General features: G+C 44.3%; 1 protein-coding gene across 1 annotated transcript in view; it reads right to left on the reverse strand.

The window, feature by feature from the left end:
- The window catches only part of myo3a (myosin IIIA), a 62018-nt gene extending 59413 nt beyond the window's left edge, over positions 1-2605 (reverse strand). The window contains 1 exon segment of the mRNA XM_031583879.2: positions 2497-2605. The gene's annotated coding sequence lies outside the window, so the exon portion shown is untranslated.
- Between the last annotated feature and the right edge of the window lie 13387 nt (positions 2606-15992).

A 15992-nucleotide genomic window follows, 5' to 3' on the forward strand; every position in this document is an offset into this window, starting at 1 on the left:
TGGCATTCCTTCATGGATTACGGCTCACATAATGAACTCAGCCAGCTCACCCGAGCAATCCCAGGGGGTTCAAAAGATATAATATATAACCTGGAGAAAGGTCACAGTCATGGTTACGGTGGGAATTTCTGAAGAGATATAAAGTACAAATCTAGTATATCAGTTAACAATTCAAGATATAGAGGTGTTACATAGATGTAAGGATACAGTTGCTTTATCTTAAGCATAAGAGTTTGTGGTCTTGCTTTGGTTAATCCTGCAACCAAACCATTTGGAATTGTTAGCCTGGCAGTTTTGTAAAAGATATCCAAATGTAGACTGGGAACACAGGAGCTAGCTTAGTAAATGCATTAGTAATTAAGTAGAAGAGGGGTAAGACTGTGAGTGTGTGTGTGTGAGTGAGTGAGTGAGTGAGTGAGTGAGTGAGTGTGTGAGTGAGTGAGTGTGTGAGTGAGTGAGTGAATCAAAAAGAGCTGATTGCTTTATTGTGGCCATGTGAAGGTCACATGGTGGTTTCCTTGGCTTGCATATACATCACAACAAAGTAATTTAACTTACAGAGAAGTGGGACTGCGCCAGGTTTTGGAAGGTAAATCCAGCCTAGAAAGTGTTTGTGTTTGTGTGTGTGTGTGTGTGTGTGTGTGTGTGTGTGTGTGTGTGTGTGTGTGTGTGTGGCCACTTACTATTACACACTTGAATATCACATGCTATAAGATATCAAACAGACAGACAAAGAAACATCAAAGAAGGTAAACAGGAAGACTGGACAAATGTCAGGGAGATTACATTGCCTTTAGGCATGGGTATCTGCCAATCACTGGAGGAAGAGACCAATTTCTGCCAGTGTTAGAGTATAAGCGTTTGGCAGTGTTTTTTATAACCATTTCTTCCATCCACATGGATTTGCTGCATTTCTCCAGCCTGGCTCCCCTCCTAGGCCAAGGTCACTGTGTGAACTTGTGTGAAAGGACCCACCGCAAGTGGAGGAGAGCCAGTGCAGTGCCAAGGGCTTGGGACACAAATGATACCCCTGACTACTGCATAAGTGTCCTCTGGTGTGAACTCTTTAAACCAGTCACAGGGGCACAGTCCTCACTGGTCATTAGATTACCAAGAGGTTCAGGAAGAGTTCATACAGCGCTCAAGTTTAGTGAGGTTGCCACAGATGTAAGGGGGGGGGGGCTTTAACTTTTAACGGAGAATGAGTTTGATAGGATAAGAGTACAATCAGTAAAAGAGAGTAAGAAGCACCAAGTAGTGGAGAAGAGACAGACACAGGAGGCAGACTGAAAGAACAGAAAGTAAAGGATGAATTGTAGCTGGTGTCGTTTGACGGGGGTGGGGAGGCTGTTTACTATGTGGCCTGCTGATGTCTACGGTCTGTGTGGGTGGGAAATAGCAACATAACTTTCACTGGGTTCATTACAGAATCAAAAGCTTTGGATGAAATAATGGGTCCCTCTTTCAGGTTTTTGCCACGAAATGCATAGCACGTGATCCATTTCTAAGTAAGCACGTTTGAAGAATGTGCCAAAGCCTTAAGAGTTTGCATGCAAACAACGATGCCAAATTGAGTGCTATATTCGCATATTCAGAGAGGAGAATTCCATGAAAAGAGAAAAACTTGTTTGTTGTGGTGGGGAAATGATTTGGCAAATGATGCTTAAACTGTCCTGACTTCAGCCAAAAACCTTTGGTCTGTATTACATTTGGGTACATAACAATGGCTAAATTCATGAGCTTTCAACAAAAAAGTCTTTCAGAAGAGACCCATAACCATGACAACATACCCAAACCTCAATACTCTCTGAAACTAATAGTGTATCTATAGGGAGGGGGAAACTGTCTAGATATAAAAGAACAACTGCTTTAATAGCAAATCTGGTACCATACAATATCCTTCAGATAATTGTTTGAGGAAATGTTTTATGTGGTTAGGCTACCAGCTGTTCATACAGCACAATGAAGCTCGCATTCATTCAGTGCACAGGGAACATTTCCAAAAGTCACTTTGGCTGACTTGTAAACATGTTCTGACACAGATGTTCCCTTCAGTGGACGAACATACAGCTCCAGATGCACCCAAACACAAGCAACACATTTCAACAATATGTTGGCCCTATTTATGCAGGCTCCTGAAATCAGCATTAGTATCTTTGTATATCGTTGGTCAACTAGGTTGGAAACAGATCCATTATCTCTTCAGAAAAGAACAAAACATGTTTTGGATACTACATTAAAACAAACACTAACTGACCGTACCTAAATTAATGACCACCTATACGTAAACGACTACAGCACAGAATGATCCATCGTGGACCGCATTCTATTTGTAAACTACCCAGCTGAAATTGACGGACTGTAGCCAGTTACCGTCTCAGGGATTGACTGCATTATGTGCATTACGGTAACAGACAAAAGGTACATCTGACAGGTTGTCTAACAACCCAAACTACATTTAATATTTACCGCCATAGACTACAATACCTTCCATACCTGAAACATCCATTTGCAGTCTCGTGGGCCACGGATATCTCAGACTAAAATGTCTGGACTTCACAAAGCTACATCTACATAATTTATCTGGTTATCTAGACAGTAAAGACACTTACATAGCCTTCTCAAGTAGTTGTCAGACATTTTGGAGTTGGATACAATCCATATGTCAGCGTTTAGTGTGCTGAATATTGGTCGAGTTACATGAGTGTACAAACACTGGGGCAGGTGCTAACGCTAACAGTCTGGACTAATCTCCATGTTACCCGAACCACTTCCCCTTAGGTTGGCATAGGAAACAATGCTAAGTACTTGCAGATATGTCAGGATTAAAGGGAATTAGCCGGGGTTGCGCCATGAGCCTTTCCCCTTTTAGATACTCATTCATTCACAAACCAAAGCTGGTTAGCACCACCGAAAATACTGAGCAGAGAGAAGGAAGAGCACCTATATGCCTCTCAGGTTTGGAGGAGTGCCATATCAGCCACACTGGCTTTAATTTCTACGGCAGTGTTTATGTGAGATTTAGGTTTCCTGAAGCCATAAAGATTCATGTCGTAAAGGGATGTTGCAGTTGTCACAAGCGGACACTACTTTGCAAGTAACCACAAATGAAATGTGTTTATGCTCGTCATGAGATGGAAACAACTTCAAATATTATTTTTTTCAGGGGCAGCTTAGTTGTCTATCTGTACTGAATGAGGTTTCATAGAATGGCCCTCCTTTATCCCTTCAATGTAATTATGTAAAAGATCTGTTTACAGTTTCGTTATGGAATAGATGGAAACCACTGTGGCATAAATAAATGAGTGTAACAAGATAAGAAAGTGTCCAGAGCTCAGATTTGACAAATTATGAGGGCATTATTCTTAACATCATCTCAGATTACCTCCTGCTGAGCAATTAGTTGTCCATACAAACACACAAAACAGTTAGTAATTGAGCCTGTGAGGGACATAATGCACAGGAACTAAGAGACCCCAGACATGTTAAATAATGGATCACACCTCTGTAGGTAACAACAGAGCGTAACACAAGAGAGACAAAAACACGTGGTGTGACCCAGTCTGCTGTTGATTTACAGTGCAGCGAGAATGACCTTAGGGAACCGGTGTGTTACGCAAGTGTGTGTATGTATGCTATGAGTGTGTTTTACCACAAGTGGTTGTTTTTTCATGGTTTCATGTAGGTTATTTACTGAGATGCATTCATACAGAGCATTGATATTACTGAAAATGCCACTCATCATACAGTAGCTTGTGTACCTACTGAGAATAAAATTACTTTGAACGTTATCCTTGTAATCATTTTAGTAATAGATTAAGCTAATGGGAATGATCACATCAATTACAGCTACAGAGCAAGTGATATTTCTGACATACACACCATAGTATATTGGGACCCCAACAGTGGAGTGCAAGCTTATAAAGCATCATGATACTGACATCTGATCATGCTGACAATTTTAAAGTTGTATTTTGTCTAGTTGCAGCCATAACCGTAGCAAAGGAGACACTAGAACTATGATAGAGAATTTCAGAGTCATGTTTTTCCTCAAGGACTGAGGTTTGACCCCATTCCTTTAGACTCCAGAGAGATCCCTATAGCTGGAAACATCTCCTACTATTTCATGTGCTAACATCATTCAAAGGGCATGATCTTAATAGTGTAGTCCATCTTAAAATATATTACTTATAAGTTCCTGAAATGCTCAAAGCATTATGTTTCCCAGTGCCACCGCAGAAACATTGCTACTTAGTGTCTACCGTGCTGGAACACTCTGCTCTCTGCTGCAGCAACCCAAGGCCCTCGGGGAAACCAGAGACCCAGCAGGCACGGAGGTGGAAACGGGAGCAGGGATAAACTGTGGTGTTGGTAAGTGGGTTAAAGTTTCAGTTTAACCTTTGTGTGGTGGTATGAGAGGAGGGGGACACACGCAGAGAGAGAGGTTCCCCCCGGTAGGTAGCCATGAAATAAGTTTTTAAAAATCAAACAAACACACAGACACTCTCTCATACCCAAGTGTGATAGATTCATGCTCCTGATTTGTATAGCTTGTTAAATTGTATTTTAATTTTGAGAGCTACCTTCTCATTATCCGTCACAACGTCAGAGCACAAAATGTTAGTGGTTAATAATTAGCCTTTTGATATTGCTGTAAATAAACACAAGGCATGCTTTCACGTGTTCTAATCTTAGAGAGAACATAACCCAAGAAAAACAACTTTTCCATGCCAGTTAGTATCTTCTATATACCTCTAAAGACTACTATTACTATTAGGAATGGGTGAGTAAGTCAGCTATGTCACAGGTTATGGCTCGAGTAAGAAGAGGGTTCACTGACCTTCACCACAGATGGTGTGTCTGATGATCGGAGACTTACAATTGAGATGAGTTTCAGTGACAAACGAACAAACACTTGCAGGCAGGCGTAGGCATACACATTTTGCAAACACATGCGTGCACACAGACACAGACACACAAACACACACTTATGCACACACACACTTATGCACACACAGACACACACATTCAAACTACCTGTCCCTTTGAACCACGCCCCAAAGCTTGCAAAGCAGCCAAATTGAGTTTCTGTGTCTCACAAACACACACACACTCTCTCTCTCTCTCTCTCTCACACACACACACACACACACACACACATACACACACACACACACACACACACACACACACACACACACACACACTATATATATATATATATACATACAGAGAAACATCACCCCTGACACATCTGAAGGAAATGTCTGCTGTACTCATCCTCTTTGCACACTCTATTCAAATCTCAAGCAGGCAGAAAAAAAAGCTAACAGCTCTTTCACACTGCTGTTGCCAGACCACGCAGGAGACACACAAAAGGGTAGTTCAGAAAGAACCGTGTCGAACCTTGACAGCAAATTATCTAACATTGTGAAAAAATCTGACATCTTTCATCTTTACTTACTTTCTTTGCTTGGATAAGATCTACATGGTCAAGTATCAATCAGTCATATCCCCAAGAGACGGGCACAGCCGAATGAGCATTCCAGCTCTGTGAGTCGGATGAACTTCACCTATGTATTATTAATTGGCAAAAAGTAACACAATATTGCATAAGCTGCAGAGACATGGCTCTGATCATTAGTTTAATGATCATAGCTGTAACAATAGCCTGACGTGAGCTGACAGCGCACACAAAGCAAGACAGCAAAACAGGAAAAAGACAGAAAGGATTCAATTAAAACAGACAAAGGGGGATTTTAAATTAAACTTGTGAACACATATGTTCTCCGTTTGTTGTGGTTGTAAAATTACTAGATACTTGAGAGGAAAGTGAACAAGAAGACAGACGAGACATCTTTTTTTTTTTTTGGCTGATGTCCTGTTATTTCCTTTCCTCATTGTCAGAGGCAACCTGGAGCGATGGCTGCACTCTTCATAGCTGTAGTCCTGCAACAGATGACTCTGTGTTCGTTTCCTTCTGTCTGCTTACTAGAGTGAAGATCACAGGCATGGATCAATCTTGGGGGGACATCTAGTGTTCCCATCGCTCTGCTCTACACCATCATTGTATTTCAAGCTGAGAAACATCAGGTCTTTATTACTGTGCCTTTGAAGAGGACTGCCTTTTCCTCCCCCAATGACGTTGCTCATTATTACATCTTGAAAGTCAAACTGATCAAACAACACAAAAATAAAGCGCGGGATCACTCAGCATTTCCTAGGGGTTGTCAAGTGCTGAGATCTTTAAGTGCATGGCATGTCGAGGACAAAAATGCACAGATGAAATCCGTGAGATCCAGATTCTCAGCCAGCCATGTCTATAATCATTAATTAACTTGACGGTGGTGGAAAGAGAGTGGTGTTGTCTCTGGCTCTATCCTTACCTCTCACTCTCGGACAGAAACAGTGGCGTAGCTAATGAGCTAAAACAACATCCTCCTCCACCTCTACTCCATCCTGCCAGGACTTCCAGGACGTCACACTCGGCCTGCCTCCATATCATCGGATTACTGCGATAAATTTGAGAGGGGTGTCCAGTTGCTGTGGTTTGAGCCACGTGGAATGTCAGTCAGTATGACAGGAGTTTCACAGCTGGCAGTTCCTGGGAGGTAAACAACACAGACCAGTGCCTCTCGCTCTCTTTCTGTCTCCCTCCATCCATCTCCCTCCATCCATCTCCCTCCCTCCCTCTCTCTCTGTCCATCTCTCTCTGTCAGACTGTTAGCCCCAACTCGACAGTATTGTGTCTGTGTCCATCTTCGGTGAGATGAAATATTCATGGCTCCTTCTCTGTTTCACCTGTGCCATAATGAAGATCCTGTGTTGTTCATTAGTGTCTTAAACCTCCTCCGCCCTCACTATACTGACACACTGACTTACACCCCCCCCCACACACACACACACACACTCTTCTTAACCCACTGCACCCTCCTCTTCCTATCCTCTCTCTTTCCACAGTGTTCAGTTTCCACAACACTCGCACATTTCCTCAGTTGAAGAACCAACGAGGGCACAGCTTCCCATCTCTCATTTCACTCTTATTCGCCCCACTTAGCAAGTCAAGAAACCCTGCCAACATCAAGCTAACGTCACAACGCCACTTAGAGATGAGGGTGGAACTGATAGCTCAACCCCTACAACACCGGGGTATCAATCACAGCACTGTGGTGTGGTGGCAGCTGATCAATAACTCCCTGTAAGAAGCCATCGCTGTGTATTTGTCATAATGTCAACGCACATCATATGTCATCTGTGACACCTCCACCTCACACTATAGCTACTGTTTGACTTCTAGAATATTCTCCCATTCATATTGTCTCCCAGAGCATGTCGTAAGTGGCCCCTCCTTGGCTGAGCGTGGCCAGATTGGGTTACGGCCGGCAAAGCAACTCATTTCCTGCTCCAGTGGATTACAAATGGTACAGTGGGCGTGGCACTACTGACTGTGGCTACCATAGATTAGTGCGGGCTTTCCTCTAGTTCACACACACACACACACACATGCTCGAGCACACACACACACACACACATGCCCGAGCACACACACACACACACACACACACACACACACACACACACACACACCAAGTAATTTTGTCATTTCGTTTCTGGTTGTCTATAGTTGATCATAAAGACAATCATTTAGAATGCAGCCGGAACCTCTCTCTCTCTCTCTCTCTCTCTCTCTCTCTCTCTCTCCTTCTCTCTCTCTCTGTGTCTTTGATCATAATGTTATGAACAGAACCCTTGAAATATCCTCACTATCGAGCCAGACTAACTACAACATAAAAAATGACAACTTATAATGACATTCATAAAATGTCAAGTAATATAACACATTCTCTAACACAAAGTTAATAAAAGGCACTAACCAGACCCTGGGAACCAATTCATCAACAGAGGCCATACTCCCGCTTCTGAACACTTCACCTCCACACTAGTATGCACTCTGAGTGTGGCAACGTTAATGGCAGGCACTTTAAGCGAACAGTAAATAAGCTTAATTCTCTGACAGGTAACCCATATCCTGTTCCAGGCAATTAAACAGATTCGGCCCTCCAATCCACCCATTAGAGGCTATAGACTGGGAGCAGTACCTCAGCAGAGCCAACGAGCCGTCATCAGGGCAGCCTTGTACAGTAGACCGTCTGAAACATGATTGGTGCACTGTAATTAAAGCAACACATGCCTGCATAAAACCTCTCAGTCTGTCTTAGTCATGTGAGGAGTCTTAAGGCGTATGTCCAGAGCGCAAGGAGCATATTTCCACCCTGACCTTTAACAAAATGCAATTTACCTGATTTAAATTTCTCTCTGCCATTCTTTCCGCTCTGTTTCATCGTGCAGTGTTCTGAAGTAACAGATTCAATTGTATTTATAATTCTACATTGTGAATTTTTGAAAATGTCAATAGCCAGAAGGATTTCTTCCCCCCAGTCTTTAAAATAAAATGCCATTTTTGTATAATAATATGTGCAGATAGTGAGAAAGAGTGACCGGAACAAAAAGAGAGAAAGAGAGAAAAAGAGAAAGAGAGCAGGTAACAAAGTAGTCATTACCCTAACCTCGCCCAACGCACTTACACACATACATATACACAAACACACACACACATACATACATATACACAAACACACACAAATGTCCATGTAGTACACACTTCATCATATTTTTCCATGAACACACTCACATCATCATCATACCACACATCCCCCTCTTTGTCCCCCTGGTCCCCTTGCATGAGAAGAAGAGTTGGGGTCAAAGGTTAAATGACTCTCAGCATTGCTCCTCAGACTATTTGATGCTCCAGTGGCTGCCACTGAAATGACAAAGAACCAATCCCATGAGGCCTCACGTAACGGAACCAACACGGAACCAATCCCATGAGGCCTCACGTAACGGAACCAACACGGAACCAATCCCATGAAGCCTCACGTAACGGAACCAACACGGAACCAATCCCATGAGGCCTCGCGTAACGGAACCAACACGGAACCAATCCCATGAGGCCTCACGTAACGGAACTCAGTGGCCAATAGCACCGATTTTCAGTTACAATGATTAACCTCTTCAGGTCAGCAAATTCTATATGGTGATTAAAGTACCATCATTTACATACACATTTGCATCTACATTGATATACATTTGACATTTGATTTAAATGTTTCTACTTGGGTCATGACTGAGGTTGTGATGAAAAGCCATTATTGACAAACAAACAAACAAACAAACAAACAAACAGACGAAGACACATCTTCTCTTTTCAGTGTGTGAGTCTTTTCTGAAGAGCCAACCACATTCATGATGATAAAATGTCACTCATTGAGTAGCACTAAGAAAAAACGCCTCTGAATCTGTCTCAATTACAAACGGGTTATTTGTTTGTTTACAGTGTACAGAAAGACAAATTATTGAATTTCTCTAGATCCATTCAGCACACACACACCGCAGTATGTATCACGAACGGAAGTAACCACAAGGCGTGCATTTCAAACAGCGTCCAACAGAAATACTGACAACCGTGATGATGGTGTTGATGATGTTGTTGTTAATGACAATGGAGACGACGATGATGATGATGGTGTTCCACACACACACACACACAGGGAGGAGGGGCGGGTGGGGATTGTAATGATGACCGATGAAGAACAGCTAATGGTGTTTGATTAGCGAAGCGAGACCCTTACCAGCAGTCGCTGCCGCTGTCTCCAAACATGTGGAGGAAAGTTGCGAGAGACCAGCCCAGCTCTGTGCTGTGTGTGCTGTGACTCAGACTGGCACGGTGATGGCGTTTAACACAATTATGCTGTTCAGAGTGGAGTGGCTCTGATGCAGGAGGACTGTAGCCCACACAGCAGCTCCCATGGAGCCGCCTCCGAGGTGGTGACTGGACCTAATCAACCAACCTCTTGTGTGCATAAGGTATTTTGTTGAACTGTGAGTGAGTGATTGTGATTACATTCTAGCAATGGGGTGTCCCTACATTTTCAGTTTTTCTTCCGGTAAGGCTAGTTTTGAAATCATTGTTTATAGAAAGTACTGTACACTGATCTGAACAAAACTCCAGGACCACTGTTCGTTTTGATTGACCTCTCCACATGATGGGTGTACAAAATAACTAGTATGAGATTTGAAGGACACAATGGCCAGCTGAAGGTTGACTGATTATTAGAGTATTGACAGCCAAGGATAAAACTGTGCTCCCCCATAACTCGTGCCATGGGCCATACTGTCAATATCAGCAGGCAATCACACATCTGTGCTGTGGCATGAGAGGAGATCATCATGAGGTGTGAAGGCAGTGACAGAACACAAACTGTGTTTACAGATGGGCGTGCAAATTGTCAGAGACTCAAATTCAAAGCCTCACAAGACTTTCATCTTCATAAAAATCTGGCATCTATAGTAGGCGATGTAGTGAGATTGCTTGTGACAGCATATCTTTGGTATCAACGTAGGTGTGTATACCCTGGGCCAAAGCCCCCCCCCCCCCCCGCCCTCCCTGCCCAATATACACAAACACAGTTAGTTGGGTTCAATTAACCACTGAACATTCACATTCAGCACCCAGCATCATTGTGGGCCACTGTGCTACTTTAAAAAAGGCATGATGAGGATGACAGTTAATACCGGGATAATCCAGGTAATGCTTACATTGCAAATCACTTATCAGCCATGGATTTAACAGACAGGTTTGCCTGAGACACCCTCACTGAAATGCAGACATTCCTACTGAGGAGACCTGAAAATCCTTGTTTTCTCATCCCCATCTTCAACCAAGAGGCTGACGGTGAGGTGAGGCCTAAAGGACAGCAGTGAGAGCCACTCAGTGGCCCGCATGACGAATGGAGTGGGAGGAACGGGGAAGGGGAGGGGAGGGGAGGGGAGAGGGGTGTGTGCGTCAGTGGCTTGATGAGGCCATTGATGAGAGCAATTTTAAGCCCAGGGGGGGTAGATGGGAACCACCAAGGAGTAGGAGGAGAAGGAGAAGGAGGAGGAGGAGTGTGTGTGTGTGTGTGTGTGTGTGTGTGTGTGTGTGTGTGTGTGTGTGTGTGTGTGGGCAGGGAGGGTGGTCGGCACGTGGGCTGAATGGTCGAGTGCCTGCGTATCGACGTGCCTTTGTGCGGGGGCACCCGAGCGTGTCTGGCCCAGCTGCAGAGACTGATAGCGGGAGACATAAGGCTCTCGGAGCAGGCCGGAGCCTCATCATCCATCACTTATCTGCAGCATGATCACCGCCACCAGTGTCCGTTCAGCCTATCGCACACTTCAGCCCATCGTTATCAGTTATTATTATGCGCTGGGGGGATTAGAGGCTTCTGATGCCAATGTGGACGCTGGGCAAAGCTGGTCAGTTAGGAACAGGGAAATGACAACAAATGTGTGCACGGACAGGTCATGTGGACTACGATGTCATTCGATGACACAATGTGTTATTTTTTCGCCTTGTATGGGAATCATGAAAAACCTCCTGCCGCAGAGAAAAATAAATCTTCTGAAAAGAAAACACTGCTGGACTGCAATCAATTCAGCCCATCTGAAATTACAGACAAAATGTTTATGACCATGACAGAAAGAATCTGCCTTTTTATTATATAAGCTATTGCACTGGTTTGCAGATATCCACTCTGTATCTGAATTTCAGCGCATTTGATATGGTTCATTTGAAGCCATTATTCGCCATGATTGATTTCATATTTTTAGCACCCTTTGATGTACAAATTGAATTCAGTTAAATCTCTCTGGCACGTCCATTTTCTCCTGCTTTTGCCATGAAAAAAAAAAACATAACACAGAATTATTTTTTGCTCCTTGGGTATTCACATTTATGATAATTATACAAATAATTGCTATAATTAATCTATGATAAGAGCCACAACAATTTGCTGTAATATTTGATCACTAAGGTTACTCACATTAAAGAACAAAGAACTAAAGCATATATTTTGAGAAGCAGGAAAGCACTTTTCTTGCTTTTCTTGCAATCCATTGGTCATACGCTGATACCTCCTCGGTTTAATCCCGCAGACATTGTATAACATCTCCGAGAGCTAGTGGCTGATTCAAGCATTAGGCCCCCTGTTCATTAGCATGACCTGTTCCACCCTCTCCACAGCCCCTCCACACCATCTCCAGAGCAGTGGAAGGGGCCTGCAGCGTGACGGCCAAGGGAGTTCGGAGCAAATTAGATGACTCATCCCCGGGCAGTGAAAATGCACTCGACGGTTGCGTAACATTTGAGCTTTCACATAGACGCCCGCCGCAGTATGCTGCTCTTGCTCTGAGTCAGTGAGCAATTGCTCGCTTTGTGATGACAGTCCACGACGACTTCTTGTTAATAACGGGGCATAATTCTGGATTAGTCCATTATATCACCATTCTTCTCCAGCTTTACCCTCCATCGCAACTTATGAGATGACGCTACGGTGTCAGGAGGTCTGCTGTTTGGAGCTTCGAAATGCAGAGAAGAAGAAGAGGACAAGAGAAGAAAAGAAAGAAAGAAAGAAAGGGAATGCGAGAGGCTGCGGTGGGCCCGAGGCGAGGCTTTTCCCGTCCGTCACATCCTGCCCTCCACCACATTGACGTGCCGTGTTCAGACGAGCGCGCCGCCTCATCAGAGTGCCTCGCGTCCTGACCGCCCTCCAGGCACGGCGACTTCAAGACCTCCCCTGCCCATCCCGCTCCCTCTCTGTTCGACATGCCCAACCCTTCTCTGGGTATGGCCACACTAAACCTCAGCCTCAGGCTCTGGCTCAGCATTCACATCCCATTGTTCTTCCAGGAGAGAGGGAGAGTGTGCATCAGTATGCAGAGAAAGAGAAAGAGAGAGAGGAAGAGAAGAAGAGAGGAAGAGAGAGAAAGGGAGAGAGAGAGAGAGAGAGAGTGAGATGGCTAAACTGTCAGTGTCTGGGCTGAGGGAAAACAAAATGGCCACCTCTCAAAGACAGTCTAAACACTGTTATCAGTTCTGGCACTCTGGCAGCGTGGCAGTCAGTGTGTCTGTGTGTATGTCAGAGAGTGGGCATATATGCGTGTGTGTGTGTGTGTGTGTGTGTGTGTTTGTGTATGTGTGCATGCAGATGTCCATTTTTCTCATAATGGATTAATGTCATCAAGTCTAATAAATATGGTCATCAAGGCAAATCCCAGAGGTGATTGGCGACTAACGTCTTTTCTGTTCAACCCTGCATGGATACCTCACCACCTCACCACCTCAGACAGCCCTCTCTCCGTCTGGAGGGAGGACGCGCTCTAGAAATTTCCGTCTGGCCATGGCAGCAGACTCCCCTATCGCAGCTCATTGGGAAAGCCAGGAGTGTGTAATTAGCATCTGCTGCCATAATAAGGGTCAACTTGAACGAAGGGAAAGAAGGGGGAGACAAGAAAAGATAATTACACAGCTAATCCACAACACACACACACACACACACAAAGACACACACACACAAAAACACAAATGCTGAGGCAACCTCTAGCCCTTCGTCCAGGTTAAACTTCCGCTTCCATGCGGCTGCTTATCTATGAGGAACCTGTGTCAGTGTGACAGAATCATTACACTGTAGAATCCCTGACTACTAACATCCTCCCTCCCCATACTCACACATGCCCGATATCCCACAGCAGCCACTGGCATTTTAGAGCCCCCCCGCCCCCCACCCCCATCCCCCAACCCCTCGCTTTTCCCTGGATACAACCAGGCCCCCCCATCTGTCTGTGTTGGGTAGTAATATGACAGTGCTGATTGGCTGATAATAGCCAGCGGTGTTTATGGTGATTTGTGGCTCACCTAATTTTCTCTGTCATTAACCCCTAAAAGAGGGACTGCACAAGGGATGGGGGGCTGGGGGGCTGGGGATCCTTTCTGTGATTTGCTCCACTGAAAGAGAGGAGCTTTCCTCTTGCCTCGAGTCTAGACTGCAGGGTGTGGTAAGAGAGCATTAAGGAGTAAGCAGAGGGTGCCAACGTGCCCCCCTTTACACGATCGAAATGGAAAGTGACTGCCCTGGTGCCGGGGGCGGGAAAGGGTGGCAAGAAAAAGGGTGGGATTGGCGTGACGTGGCTGAAAACCAGCCTTGACACTTTTCACAGAATCCTCACAGTCTCTCTTTTTTTCATTACGTTTTTGGATTATTTTTTCTTTTTCTCTGACGGCCTGCTGACGTCTATTTGTCCCCGTCACCATATGATCAGCCAATGGGTGGACAGGAGGGAAGGGGTGTTTTTTTAACGATTTTTCTTTTTCAGCGTCTTTTTTATGTGACGTTTTGCTTCTTTGTTACATACCATTGGCCTCTTTCTCCAGCAGATTATACCTTCTGCTGAGCACATCCCTCTGTCTCTCTCTCTCTCTGTCTCTCTCTGTCTCTCTCTGTGTGTCTCTCTCTCTATCTATCTCTATGTATATCTCTTTCTCATTCACTCATTTTCTCTTTTGCGTTTCATCTATAATTCCAACTCTACGCTGCGTTTGACCATTGAGCAATGCTTCCCTCCCCCTTATCCAAAGAGTTTGGAGATAAATGAAAACTCTTACATCTCTCGCTTTTGAAAGGTGCGAATGCACCTGAGGCAAACTCCAGCGGAGGACCATCAAATCAGTTGCTAAGCAGAGAAACATTTTCTGGTGCAGACAGATCTGTTTTGGAAACATCCCATTTCCCCTCTATCTTTGTGCTCTGTAACATCGTACGATGCACCTAGGCTTGGCTGAAAGCACCCAGGGCATAAACAAGAGTGTGTGACCATGAAAATAGAAACTATGTCCCTATTTAAACATCCCAATGTCACCAGTTATGTTGAGGATAAGGAGACCACCAAACAAAAGTAACAGTGTCCTGTAAGGGTCATACCTGCAAACAAACACAAAACAGGAAATCAGACAACAGAATGTGTTACCAATATAACCCACATCTAGCAGTTGAACAGCAAGGAATAAGGAATAAGGAAGTCTTCCATCCAATAATATTTTCAGGTTCCTGTCGACTCCATCGTCCTCGCAGTGATGTTTATATCTGCTCCATTCTGTGCTGATCGCCACATTATTCAAAATGAACTCTAGTCGATATCTCATTTAAATCCAGAAGGATTTATTCTAAGCGTGAAATAGCATCGCCCCGAAAACCCATTCTCATCACAAATGAGAACAAGATTAGCAATATTTGTGAGGATTTCTTTTTTTTGTTTCGTTTCTTTTTTAAGGTTATTATTTTGTAATCCGTATGGCTATTTTTTCTTCTCACTTGGAGAGGGGGGGGCTGTAAGATTGAGATGGGCTCTCATCAGCGATCACATTCTCTGGTAGACAGCATTCGCTGACTGCCTTAGCTAAATCCCCTGCAAGTGGTGAGAGACAGAGAGACAAAGAGAGCAAAATACATAGCAAGGGGGGAAGAGACGAAAGACCGACAAAGATGGAGAGAGTGAGAGGGAGGGAAAGAGAGGGAGAGAGCAAGGCAGAGAGAGAGGAGGAAAACCACAATGGAATGAAGCTGAGAGTGACTACGCGGCAGGCCTCTCCTCCAGAATGCATTATGCCCCCCCGCTTTGTAAGCTGGTGAGACTATTACCCAGCAGCCCCCTTGCAAGTTCTTATCAGTGGCAGCCAGATGGGGAAACAGGCAAGCAATGTCAATAGCTCCAGACTGCACTGCCACAGACTGGAGGCTGTCATTGGAGGGGTGGAGTATGGAGAGAGAGATGGTGTGTGTTGGGGGTGGGGATGGGCTCAGTGGTCACATGATGATTATCTGCTTCATTTGGTTATTAAGTGTTTTTAATGCTGCACAATTTGATCATTTCAACTGATCTGTTTGGGTGCTAGATGTGTGAATGAAAACAGCACCCTTACAAATACCTGTAACAATGTCTGTCTTTGATATTTGTTTTGTTTGGTACCTATGATCAGATGTATGCCTGAGGCTCTGAGTGAGGGATCGAGATGGGCTAAAAGATGTTACTTCACCTACATGCAACCAACATGTAAGATGAAA

This window comes from Clupea harengus, chromosome 17, assembly GCF_900700415.2.
Source record: "Clupea harengus chromosome 17, Ch_v2.0.2, whole genome shotgun sequence".
Classification (NCBI taxonomy): domain Eukaryota; kingdom Metazoa; phylum Chordata; class Actinopteri; order Clupeiformes; family Clupeidae; genus Clupea; species Clupea harengus.